This window comes from Magnolia sinica, chromosome 12, assembly GCF_029962835.1.
Source record: "Magnolia sinica isolate HGM2019 chromosome 12, MsV1, whole genome shotgun sequence".
Taxonomy (NCBI): domain Eukaryota; kingdom Viridiplantae; phylum Streptophyta; class Magnoliopsida; order Magnoliales; family Magnoliaceae; genus Magnolia; species Magnolia sinica.
The window spans coordinates 38,060,829-38,075,355 of NC_080584.1; the positions used below are offsets into that span (position 1 = coordinate 38,060,829).

A 14,527-nucleotide genomic window follows, 5' to 3' on the forward strand; every position below is an offset into this window, starting at 1 on the left:
TAAAGCATCTTCTAGGGTTTGGAAAGGTCTCAAGGAGCATACACAAGGGTGGAGCAGCCATCAAAGAGTTTTTCTTCTTCCTTAATTTATTTTTTATGCTTTGTTTAAGAGATTTGGTTTCATTTATGTCTATTGTCACGCCCCAAACCCATAAATCGGATTCACAGGAATCTCGATCACCGAATCCGGTGTCGACGGCCTCCGTAGTACCCCATTCTTAGTTCCTAGCGCACATATGCCGGTTCCAATCCTGAGATCCTACAAGGAGAATTTTTCAACGTACATTTATCTTGAAGAAGCATAACCACAAGTTTACCCAAATCATAAAAGCAACATCATCATCACATATCCACTAATATAAACTTTGAATACAATGCTGAAAGGGAAATACATATGTTAAAATAAAAATCAAAGCTCCAGAAGACAGCTGCACACTCCATGCACAACGCCACTGCTGCAACCTAACATTACCTGCACGCATCTATCGTGCATAAGCTTATAGAAAGCTTAGAGAGTGGTGTATGCCTGTGCACAAGGTAAGTGCCAAGTATTCAATACAATGCCATAATCATACAATATCGAAAATACTGGTAAGATCATGAATCATACGATATTAGAGTTAGTGGAAATACTGACAAGTCCATGAGTCAATCAATATCAGAATACGCAATACAGATCAACTATGCAAATGAGGAGTCATAAAGAGCCAAATATTAGATGCTGTGGATGCAATATAATATATAATACCTGATGAGTTCATAAATAGTGTCAGCCGTACCTAGACCATATAAATGCAGAAACACAGTAACCCAAAATGTCATATACAGCGGATATAATGCAATATGCAGTGCGAATGGAATGACCATGCCGGATTGTGAAGTTGAGATGATAGTACGTAGTATCGCAGGCTATGGGGTCCATCACAAGGGACTTCCATCCAAACTAGTCCCATACCTAATTTGGATAGTCAGATTCAAAGTCATAAACTCCTGATCTCAGGTTAGTTGCGCACTCCAACCAAAATCCTGGCCATTGCGAAGGTACACGTAACAAATAGTTGTGCACCACTAGCCCGAGTGGATAGTGAATGAATGAATGAATGAGAATGCAACTCCTGCTCAATAAGTCTTCATATCAGTACTGTTCATCTCTGGGATCATCACCGGGGTCTAGTACACTCTACACCAGATTGCTGCCTCATCAAGCGTATAACTAGGTAAGTGGAAGAGACCTCACTATCCGCCCGGCCAGTAGTCAGCCAATATCTACCCGGCATATCGATAGCGAACCTATTCACGAGTTGGTCAAACTCAGCCTAGCTATGCCTACTCCCTCAAGCGGGTAAGGCCACACCCCCTCCCAACCGACCATGGCACAGTGGGAGATGCGGCCTACTGGTATACGGCCCTCATGCGCTCATATATATCCACTTGGTTTCGACGTTGGGGTATCCTCTGGTACCAAGAGGGTTCAGGGATTTTCACCCAGGGCCATCTATGGCGGGCAGATGCTAATAACAGATTTTTGGTGTCCCATCTGGCCATCCATGATATGCCTGTAGAGGCTATGGCCCTGATGTCGCTAGGGCATACAGTAATCACAGCACACAATGCAAGATGCATGAGTCTTGCAGTCCAATCTTGCATCAATCTTTCGCATACCATGCACTCATGTGGGATAACTTCGCCTATCAGGGAGTTCTATAAACCACCGACACTATGGCATATGCAATGGTCAATCATATCTCATAACAAACATGCAGATGATGTGTATGGGCATGTATCATGATACTATGTTGTCACATACTCATAATCGGTATCAATAACTTGCATCGACAATTGACCCCGATAATGTGGACATTTAACTAACATTGCCCCCAAGGAATGGCCCACATGGAGCCTGACCTCACACATGGGCTAAATATACAATACCATGAGCCTCACTCAAGAGCTTAATACACATCATGATAGGCCTCTCACATGGGCCTAATATACATCACAACGGGCCCCATCGCCTGACCCTCAAATGCACCACATTGGGCCTCATCACATAGGCCTCACATACATCACATAAGCCTCTAATACATCATAATGAGACTCATATACATCAAGCCAAGGTGGAATGCTCATCACAATGGGCCACATATGCATCACATATGCCACATATGCATCAAGCCAAGGTGGAATGCTCATCACAATGGGCCTCAAATATGGGCTGCATATACATCACATTGGGACTTGACAATCGTCCTCGATATCCGACCTCGACCATCGGAATCGGCCTCGACATTCGAAATCGGAATAATCCTTGACAATCGGAATCGGAATCGACCTCAACAGTCGGCCTCAACAATCGGAATCGGCCTCGATAATCAGAATCAGCCTCAACAATTAGAATTGGTATCGACAATCGGAATCGGCCTCGACAATCGGAATCGGCCTCGACAATCAGAATCGGGCTTGACAATCAGAATCGGCCTTGTTAATTGGAATCGGCCTCGACAATCGGAATCGGCCTCGACAATTGGAATTGGAATTGGCCTCAATAATTAGCCTCGATAATCGAAAACAGAATCAGCCTCAACAATCGGCCTTGACAATCAGAATCGACCTCGACAATCAGAATCGGTATTGATAATTGGAATCGGCCTCGACAATCGAAATTGGAATTGGCCTCAACAATCGGCCTCAACAATCGGAATCGACCTCAACAATCAGAATCGGTATAGACAATCAGAATCAGCCTTAATTATCGGCCACGACATTCGGAATCGGAATCGGCCTCAACAATTGGCCTGGACAATTAGAATGGGAATCGGTAAGAATGGGCCCAACAAGGCCTAAGGGAAGGTCACAATGTGGACATCCAACCATCAATGTAGACATTTAACCAACATTGCTCCCAGCAGTGGCCCACATAGAGCCAAACATAAAGTGGGCTCATGGCCTCACATAATGGCCCAATATACATCACCATGCGCCTCTCATATACATGACGTCGGGGCTCGCCATATGGGCCGAAAATACATCACAATGGGCCACATCATATGGGCCAGAAATACATCAAATGGGCCGCACCAATGGGCCTTATATGCATCAGAATGGGCCACATGACATGAGCCTAATACATATCACAATGGGCTGCATGAGATGGGCCTAATACACATCTCAATGGGCCGCATCACATGGGCCGCACCTACATCACATCAGGCCTCACATACATCACATCGAGGTGGGCCCTGCACATATCAAATGGGCCCCAACAGATGGGCAGTGTGCCTGCTATACACACATCAAGGTGGGCCGCATAAGTGGATGGCATAGATGAAATACGTACAACATGGTGGGCCACACAAAACTTGGTGACATCACTAAAATAGCTATATAGTTGGTATGAGGTACCCCAGCCAATCTGCTTCCCAAGGTGGGTCCCATGTATGGCCCACCAGTCCAGTAATATAGATGGACGGTTAGGATATAACACATATCATGGTGGGCCACAGATGAACGGTAGGATGAAATGCATACATCTTGGAGTGGCCCACGTCCTCAAACGGACGGACGGTTGGATATAACACAACCTCAGGATTAGACCCATGTCCTTAAGGTGGGTCCCATCTGGGGACGGCCTGGATGATAGAACACATGCATCAGGGGCCACCGTCCTTAGCAGATGGAACATACATCAGGGTGGGGGTCCACTGCACCGTCCAACCCCTTGGACGGTGTAGATAAAACATTACATCATGGCAGGCCCTACACACGGTGCTAGGAATAAAATACATAAATCATGGTGGGGTCCACACATCTAGCATATGGACGATGTGGCTGCACAACACGCATATCATGGTGCGTCCCTTTCCATAGAAAAATGGATGGACAGTGTGTATATAACACATGCGTATTGAGGTGCGGTCCATGTCCCACATGTGGACATCACACATTAGGTGTGGTCCCACGTTCGTCAATTGGACAGCTCGGATGAGACATGTGCATCACGGTGGATTTCCACCATCCAGATATTTGGACGGTGTGAATACAACCTATACATTGAGGTGGGGTCCCACCATCCTAGCCAATGGACGGTGTGGAATATAGCCAACATACATGAAGGTGGGTCCCACCCCTACATGTGCCACACGTGGGGTGGGCCCCACGCCAAAAAGAAGTGGATGGACGGTATGGTATAACACATACCCTACGTAGGACCCCCATAACTTGCTGACATAAAATTTAACAGCTATGTAGCTACGTAGGTACTCTAGCCAATCAGGTTCCAGGGAGGTGGGTCCCACGTGGGGCCCACCAGGTAAACGTGTATATATATATTAATATATATTATTTTATAATAATAATAATAATAATTATTATTATTATTATTTTTATTATCTGGATGTGTAGTGTCCACCGTCCCAACAGTGGACGGTGTGGATCATCACATGCGTAGGGTGGGCCACACCGTCAGATGGACAAAGTAGATATAACACATATATTGGTGGGGCCCACTTCACTTAAAGGAGAGAAAAAGAGACAGAGAGAGAGGAACAGATGGAGGAGGGGCCCCGCCACTGTGGGCCCCTTAATACAATGCATACATCATGATGGGTCTCACTATATGTGGACCCTCAAATCATCAAAATCTCACAAATCAAATCGTAAAATACACCCACCTCATGATCCCTTCTTCCTTCTTCCATTAATGTGTTCTATAGCTCCAAAGAATGTGATCTAATGGTTGAGATGAGGCTTGGAGGGTGGAGATGTGAGGTAAGAAGGTGGGCCATACAAGCTCTATCCATGGAGCTTGGTGCTTGGATGTGGGTTGCTTGGGAGATGAAGTTGGAAATGAGAGAGAGATGAGAGAGAGAGGTGATGTAAGATGGTGATGGGTGAAAAGGTGAGTGATGGGATTACTTGTGTAAGGGAGAGAGTTGACTTTGGGGGAGGGTGGTTGTACTTGGGGATGAGTGTGAGTGATGGGATGTGTACTTGACATTGATGTGATGGATTCTCTCTGGATTGCAACACGCGGTGTTTTACTCGAAATGAACGCGGACCCACATCTCCTGGCCTGGGTATCGCCTCAAGGCGCGAGATACAGCACTGGAACGGCGGCGACGGCGCGGTCGCAATGATACAAGTCTCGGGCCGAGCTGACTCAGATCGATAGGATGTAACTCAGGGTCACGCACAAACGCCGGTTACAGATCTCGGGTCATCAAAATTCGATTGGGAGGATCGCGGAAGCCTACGGACCGGTACGGGCTAGGATACGGGTCTTACAGATCTCCCCTCCTAATAAAAATTTTATCCTTGAAATTTACTATCACACAGGACAAGGTAAGGGAAGAGGAAACATCGATATAAACATACACAAGGCATAATCAATTATAAAGAAATGGAGATAACATTTTTTAATCTCAACCTCGCCCTCCCAAGATGCATCATCAACACTATGGTGAGCCCACTGATCGCCGGATCTCGGTCAGAAATGATCGAGACTGGAACGCTAAGCAGCCTCATAATCTCAACAGTAGGGAGCTATATCAAAAAGTTTTTAAGTTATTTGAACTCGGAGATCTAATCATTCTAAATTCTCAACAATCATAAAGTGTAGGGTAGCTATCAGCAGATATGTGATGTTATCTTCAGGTATTCTCAAGTTATGCTCTGATACCATCTTCTGTCACGCCCCAAACCCTGAAATCGGATTCACAGGAATTTCGATCGTTGAATTCGGTGCCGACAGCCTCCGTAGTACCCCATTCTCAGCTCCTAACGCCCATATGCTAGGTTCGGATCTTGGGATCCTACAAGGAGGATTTTCCAACGTACATTTATCTCGAAGAAGCATAACCACAAGTTTACCCAAATCATAAAAGCAGCATCATCATTACATATCCACTTATATAAACTTTGAATACAATGCTAAAAGGGAAATACATATGTCAAAATAAAAATCAAAGCTCCAGAAGACAGCTACATGCTTCATGCATAACGCCATTGCTGCAACTTAATATTACCTGTACACATCTATCATGCATAAGCTTATAGAAAGCTTAGAGGGTAGTGTAAGTGTGTGCACAAGGTAAGTGCCAAGTATTCAATACAATGCCATAATCATACAATATCGAAAATACTGGTATGATCATGAATCATACGATATCAGAGTAAGCAGAAATATTGACAAGTCCATGAGTCAATCAATATCAGAATACGTAATACAGATGAACTGTGCAAATGAGGAGTCATAAAGAGTCAAATTTTAGATGCCGAGGATGCAATGCAATATAAAATTCCTGATGAGTTCACAAATAGCATCAGCCGTACCTAGACCATATAAATACAGAAACATAATAACCCAAAATGCCATATGCCGTGGATGTAATGCAATATGCGGTATGAATGGGATGACCATGCTGGAGTGTGAAGTTGGGATGGTAGTACGTAGTATCGCAGGCTATGGGGTCCATCATAAGGGACTTCTATCCATACCAGTCCCATACCTAATTTGGATAGTCAGACTTAATGTGGTAAACTCTCGATCTTAGGTTAGTCACGTGCTCCAACCGAAATCCTAGCCATTACAAAGGTACACGTAACAAATAGTTGCGCACCACCAGCCCGAGTGGATAGTGAATGGATGAATGAATGAGTATGCAACTCTTGCTCAATAAGTCCATATATCAGTACTGTTCATCTCTGGGATCATCACCGGGGTCTAGTACACTCTACACCAGCTTGCCGTCTCATCAAGCGCACAACTGGGTAAGTGGAAGAGACCTCACTATCCCCCTGGCCAGTAGTCAGCCAATATCTATCCAGCATGGTGATAACGGACCCATTCACGAGCTGGTCAAACTCAGCCTAGCTATGCCTACTCCCTCAGGCGGGTAAGGCCACACCCCCTTCTAACCAACCGTGACATAGTGGAAGACGCGGCTTACTGGTATATGACCCTCATGCGCTTGTATATATACACTTGGTCTCGATGTTGGGGCATCTTCTGATACCAAGAGGGTTTAGGAATTTCACCCAGGGCTATCTATGACAGTCTGATGCTAATAATAGATTTTCGGTGTCCCATCTGGCCATCCACGATCTGCCTGTGGAGGCTACGACCCTAATGTCACTAGGGCGTATAGTAATCACAACACACAATGCAAGATGCATGAGTCATGTAGTCCAATCATGCATTAATCCTGCGCATACCGTGCGCTCATGTGGGATGATTTTTCCTATCAGGGAGTCCCATAAACCACTGGCACTATGACATATGCAATGGTCAATCTATCTCATAACAAACATGCAGATGATGCGTATGGGCATGCATTATAATGCTATACTATCACATACTCATATCGGTATCAATAATCGGCATCGACAATCGACCCCGACAATGTGGACATTTAACCAACATTTCCCCTAAGGAATGGCCCACATAGAGCCTAACATATAGTGGACCTATAACCTCACACAAGGGTTTAATATACAACACCAGGGGCCTCACTGAAAAGCTTAATACACATCATGATGGGCCTCTCACATGGGCCAATATACATCACAACGGGCTCCATCGCTTGGCCCTCAAATGCACTACATTGGGCCTCATCACATAGGCCTCACATACATCACATAGCCCTCAAATGCATCACAATGGGCCTCATATATATCACAATGGGCCTAATCACAATGGGCCGCATATACATCTGATTGGGCCTCGACAATTGGCCTCGATATCCGGCCTCGACCATCAGAATCGGCCTCGACATTCGGAATCGGAATTAGCCTTGACAATCGGAATCGGCCTCGACAATTGGAATCGGCCTCGATAATCAAAATCGGCCTGGATAATTCAAATAAGCCTGGATAATCAAAATTGGCCTAACAATCGGCCTCAACAATCAGAATCGGTATTGACAATTGGAATTGGCCTTAATAATTAGCCTCGACAATCAAAATCGATATCGACAATCAAAATTGGTGTCGACAATCAAAATCGGCCTCGTCAATTGGAATTGGCCTCGACAATTGGAATTAGAATTTGCCTCAACAATCGGCCTCGATAATCAAAATCGAAATCAGCCTCAACAATCGGCCTAGACAATCGGAATCGGCCTCGACAATCGAAATCGGTATCGACAATCAGAATTGGCCTCAAAATTGGCCTCGACAATCGAAATCAGAATTGGGCTCAACAATCAGCCTCGACAATCGGAACGGCCTTAACAATCGAAATCGGTATCGATAATCGAAATTGGAATTGGCCTCAACAATCGGAATCGGAATCGGTAAGAATGGGCCTAACAAGGCCTAAGGGAAGGTCACAATGTGGACATCCAGCCATCATTGCCCATCAATGTGGACATTTAACCGACATCGCTCCCAAGCAGTGGACCACATAGAGCTAAACATAAAGTGGGCTCATGGCCTCACACAATGGCCCAATATACATCACCATGGGCCTCTCATATACATCACGTCGGGCCTCACAATATGGGCTAGAAATACATCACAATGGGCCATGTCATATGGGCTAAAAATACATCACAATGGGCCGCACCAATGGGCCTTATATGCATCACAATGGGCCGTATGACATGGGCCTAATACACATCATAATGGGCCGCATGACATGGGCCTAATACACATCTCAATGGGCCGCACCTACATCACATCGGGCCTCACATATGGGCTTCACATACATCACATTGAGGTGGGCCCTGTACATATCAAATGGGCCCCAATAGATGGACAATGTGCTTGCTATACATACATCAAGGTGGGCCGCATAAGTGGATGGCATAGATGAAATACGTACAACATGGTGGGCCCATAAAACTTGGTGACATCACTAAAATAGCTATATAGTTGGTATGAGGTACCCCAACCAATCTACTTCCCAAGGTGGGTCTCATGTATGGCCCACCAGTCCAGTAATATAGATGGACGGTTATGATATAACACATATCATGGTGGGCCACAGATGAACTATAGGATGAAACACATACATCTTGGAGTGGCCCACGTCCTCAAACGGACGGACGGTTGGATATAACATAACCTCAGGATCAAACCCAAGTCCTTAAGGTGGGTCCCATTTAGGGATGGCCTGGATGATAGAACACATGCATCAGGGGCCACTGTCCTTAGCAGATGGAACATATATCAGGGTGGAGGTCCACCACACCGTCCAACACCTTAGACAGTGTAGATAAAACATTACATCATGGGAGGCCCTACACAACATTGATGGACTGTACAGATACAAACGCCACCACTGTGGTAGGAATAAAATACATAAATTACGGTGGGGTCCACACATCTTGCAGATGGACGGCGTGGCTGCACAGCATGCATATCATGGTGCACCCCCATAGAAAAATGGATGGATGGTGTGTATATAACACATGCGTACTGAGGTGTGGTCCACATCCCACGTGTGGACATCACACACTAGGTGTGGTCCCACATCCGTCAATTGGACAAAATGGATGAGAAACCTGTATCACGGTGGATTTCCACGGTCCAGATATTTGGACGGTGTGGATACAACCTATACATTGAGGTGGGCTCCCACCCTCCCGACCAATGGATGGTGTGGAATATAGCCAACGTACATCAAGGTGGGTCCCACCCTTACACGTGCCACACGTGTGGGTTGGGCCCCACACCAAAAAAAGTGGATGGATGGTATAGTATAGTACATCCCTCACGTAGGACCCCTATAACTTGCTGATGTAAAATTTAACAGCTATATAGCTCTGTAGGTACTCCAGGCAATCAGGTTCCAGGGAGGTGGGTCCCTCATGGGGCCCACTAGGTAAACGTATATATATATTAATATATATTATTTCATAATAATAATAATAATAATAATAATAATAATAATTATTATTATTATTATTATTATCTGGATGTGTAGTGTCCACCGTCTAGGTGGTATTCCCACCGTCCCAATGATGGACGGTGTGGATCATCACATGCGTACGGTGGGCCACACCATTAGATGGACAGAGTAGATATAACACATATATTGGTGGGGCCCACTTCATCTTAAAGGAGAGAGAAAGAGACAGAGAGAAAGAGGAATAGATGGAGGAGGGGCCCCGCCACTATGAGTCCCTCAATACAATGCATACATCATGACGGGTCCCACTATATGTGGACCCTTAAATCATCAAAATCTAACAAATCGAATTGTAAAATACACCCACCTCAAGATCCCTTCTTCCTTCTTCCATCAACACGTTCTATAGCTCCAAAGAATGTGATCTAACGTTTGAGATGTGGCTTGGAGGGTGGAGATGTGAGGTAGGAAGGTGGGCAATACAAGCTCTATCCATGGAGCTTGGAACTTGGATGTGGTTTGCTTGGGAGATGAAGTTTGAAATGCGAGAGAGAGATGAGAGAGAGAGGTGATGTAAGATGGTGATGGGTGAAAAGGTGAGTGATGGAAGTACTTGTGTAAGGGAGAGAGTTGACTTTAGGGGAGGGTAGTTGTACTTGGGGATGGGTGTGAGTGATAAGAGTGATGGGATGTGTACTTGACATTGATGTGATGGATTCTCTCAAGATTATAACACACGGTGTTTTCCTCAAACTGAATGTGGACCTAGATCTCTTAGCACGGGTATCACCTCAGCGCACGGGATGCAGCGTCGGAACCTTGGCGACGGCGCGGTCGCAATGATACAAGTCTTAGGCCGAGCTAACTTAGATCGATAGGATGCAACTCACAGTCACGCACAAACGCTGGTTACAGATCGTGGGTCACAGAAATTTGATCAGGAGGACCGCGGAAACCTACGGAATGGTACGGGCTAGGATACGGGTCTTACATCTCTGGTTGGCTAAGCCTCTTGGTTTGGGCTAAGAGGTGAAGCTTGTTGCGTGTTTGGATGATTATTTTACTTTGATTCTTGTTCTGATTAAACCTCATTGATTTCTAGCTTGAAATTAAAGGAATATTTTCAGTTGTCTATATTTTATTGTGACTCAAATTACAATATATGCTGTGATAGCTTTGGATATTTTCTTTTCCTGTTTTGAGATTCTGAGATTGGTAAATCCTATTGTTCACCATCATTTCCTGGGCATGGTAAGGTGATGAAATCCCTTCCAATCATCACAATTCTCCTCCATTGAGAATTAGGTTAATGAAAAGTTTAGATTTGATTTAAATTATTTTATTTTCCAATTGGATAGGATAGTAGTCCAATTTCAATTGTATTCCTTGAATCAAGTAAGGTAGCATCTTGATAGCTACAAGTGGATCCTTAGCACCCTAGTTCCCACCTCTAAATTCATAAGTTTTAATCAACATTATTCACCATTACTCTCAATTATTCATATTTCAATTTAGATCTTTTTCTAGTTCTAGTTCTAGTTATTTTTAGAATACGTAAAAGTTTAGTCCCTGTGGATTCAACCTCGGTTTCACTGAGTTATTACTACATCGCGACCTTGCACTTGGGGTTGTAAATAAGTTTTTGGCGCCATTGCCGGGGACTACGGCTACATTTTTCTAGAATTAATTATTATTAGAATTAGGTTAAGATTAGGATTTATTTTTTTACATGTCTTTAGGTTAGGATTTTTTCTAAAATTATTTTTAGGAACTAACATTGTTTTCTATTTTGTAGGATCCTAACATAGTAAACTCTTATTCGATAATTTTATTCCAACCCTCTCTCTTATCTTTTTTTTTTAAAGATCTCATATTCGTTTTAGTTTTTCTAGTTTTCTTTTTGGGTTTAATTGTTTAGTTACTTGAGGGCTGAGAGTGTTTCATGCCCAAGTGGGTTCATGACAACACCCTTCGTCTTTTGAGTGAAGGAGGATTAGTCGAAGGGTTGCCTATCCATCACAGGATTAGACACTACTTGAGATCCTCTTAGTTAATTGAAGTGATGGCTAGAAATCAACTTTAACCTCAACCTCAACCTCAACCACCAGTTGAAGAAGTTTAAGATGAAAATGAGGTGCATAATGCACCTCCACCTCATACTCTACGAGATTATTTACAATCAGCGGGGTGAGTACACCTTCCTGCATGATATTTCCATTGAATGTAGGAACTGTGGATATTAAACAAGGGGTAAATTAACTCCTCCCTAAGTTTCATGGACTAGAATATGAAAGTCCATACTTGCATATGAAAGAGTTTGATGAGATAATATCTACATTACACTTCCCAAACGTGTCTGAGGACACAGTTAGCCTGAAATTGTTTCCTTTCTCTTTGAAAGAAAAGGCTAAGTCATGGTTACATTCCTTAAGACTAAGGTCCATTGGTACATGGGCTGAGATGACAAGGGAGTTCCTTAAAAAGTTATTCCCCTATCATAAAACAAATGACTTAAGGAAAGTAACCATGAATTTTGCACAAAAAAAGGATGAGACCTTCTTCCAATGTTGGGAGCAATTTAAGGATCTCGTAAATTCATGTCCACAACATGGCTAAGAAATATGGCATATAACAAGTTTTTTCTATGAGGGATTGACCTCACCCATGCGTCAATTTGTGGAGATGATGTGTAATGGGGAGTTCATGAAAAGGAAGTTGATGATGCATGGGATTATTTTGATAAACTTGCTGAAAATGTGCAATCATGTGATACCTCCTCAAGAACTACCACTTCTAAGCCTACTCAATTAAAGGAAAGGGGAGAAATTTATGTTTTAAAAGAGGAAGATTATATAAATACAAGAATGGTTAAACTCACAAGAAAAGTCGAGGCAATAGAACTTAAGAAGGTAGAACCCGAAAAGGTTGCGGAAGTTGTTTGTTGTGTTTGTGCTTGTAACATACATACAACTGAGAATTACCCAACAATTCCTTCTTTTTAAGAGATATTGAAGGAGCAATCAAATGCTATAAATAATTACTAAAGACCTTTCAGAGGACCCACCTCAAATATGCACAACTCCAGCTGGAGGAACTACCCAAATTTCAGTTGGAGGAATGAACAAACGGCTAACCCATAAGAGGCCCTTACGCAATTCTTAAATCAAAAGAAGCCTCAAGAGGATACTGTTTAAAAGTTTATATAAAACCAAGAGCTATTCAACCAAAATACGGTGCAAGCATTTCAAGATTTTAAAACAACAATGAAAATGTTTGCATCATTAATTTAAAAGTTGAGTCACACTTAGTGAATGGGGAGAAAGGGATGCTTCCAGCCCAACCCCTGAAGGCCCATATCCTAGTCCATACCATTCCTTAGACTCCTGTGATCCTTCCTATCAAATTTTGATAACCCATGACCTGTAGACAACATTTGCACTAACCCTAAGTCACATCTGGTAGATTGGAGTTGACTCGACTCGAAACTTGTACCCTAGCGACCGCATCATCGCCGCGGTTCCAGCGCCGCATCTTGCACACCAATGCGATACCCAAGCTAGGAGTTGTGGTCTTGTGTATATCTTAAGGAAACGCCGCATGTTGTGAATTCTAAGAGATTCTAGAGAATCTCTACCCACCTTTCACATCTAGTAAAGCACACATCCCATCACAAACCCATGCCTTTCTTTTCCCCCAAGGCAAGCAACCCTCCCCAAAGTCAACTCTCATGTCTCCTCTCTTACATGCCCATCACTCCACCCATCACTCTCTTACACACCCATCACTCCACCCATCACCCTCTTAACCGTCACATCCCCTTTCCCTCTCATTTTCTCTACCCATCCCCTAGCAACTAAGGAGAGAGTGACCGTCTAAGCAAGAGAAGCTCTAAGGAGAGAAAACACCCAAGTGCTAAACCCATTATTCCTTACGCTAAATCTCTCATCCCAACCCTTCAAACTTCATCATCCTCCATCAAAGAAGAAGCCAAGGAGCTTAACATTCCAAAGAGCCTAAAAGAAGATCCAACGGTGGGTGATCTTAGATTTAGATATTTCTTTCATCCATGGGACAAGTGGGGCTTATCGGTTGATGGTAGGGACCCCATTTGGGCCTTAGGTGTGGCCAATGGCCCACCATGATGCATATATGAATTCCATGATGGGGCCATTCTCTATGGACCCCATCATTATGTTTATTTTGATTCCCATTGTAAGAAGGTCATCTAGACTTGCAATTGTTGGTGGGAAAGGGATTTCCACCATTGATTTATATTGGTGGGCCCATATGATTTGGGACTCATCTTGATGTATGTATTGTATCTTAGAAGGTAGTTGATAGTGGCAGAGCTCCCTCCATCATCACGTCTGTCTCTCTCTCTCTCTATCTCTCCTGTTGATGGCCCACCTCATGATGTAAGTATTTTATCCATGCTGCCCATCCAGTAGGCCCACCTTACTGTCCACCAGCCGGCAGCCATTGCTATCTGTTTGGGACTGCATGGCCGGCTGGCCTCACAGGCCCAAATAGAAGGAAAACACATAAATTAGCTTGATCCCAAGCTAGTGGGCCACATGCATGGACCTCACCCTGATGTTGTATGTTATCCAAGCCGTCCAGTGAGTGGGCCCACCACTGCTGCCCAATTTCAGGCTAGTTGAAAGGGAAAATACAAGTA

At 43.9% G+C, this 14,527-nt stretch overlaps 1 non-coding gene across 1 annotated transcript; it reads right to left on the minus strand.

Moving 5' to 3' along the window:
- Window positions 1-12,356: 12,356 nt before the first annotated feature.
- Window positions 12,357-12,464, minus strand: LOC131222080 (small nucleolar RNA R71). The gene has a single exon (XR_009159787.1). It is a non-coding gene; the product is annotated as a small nucleolar RNA R71 (small nucleolar RNA).
- Window positions 12,465-14,527: the final 2,063 nt, after the last annotated feature.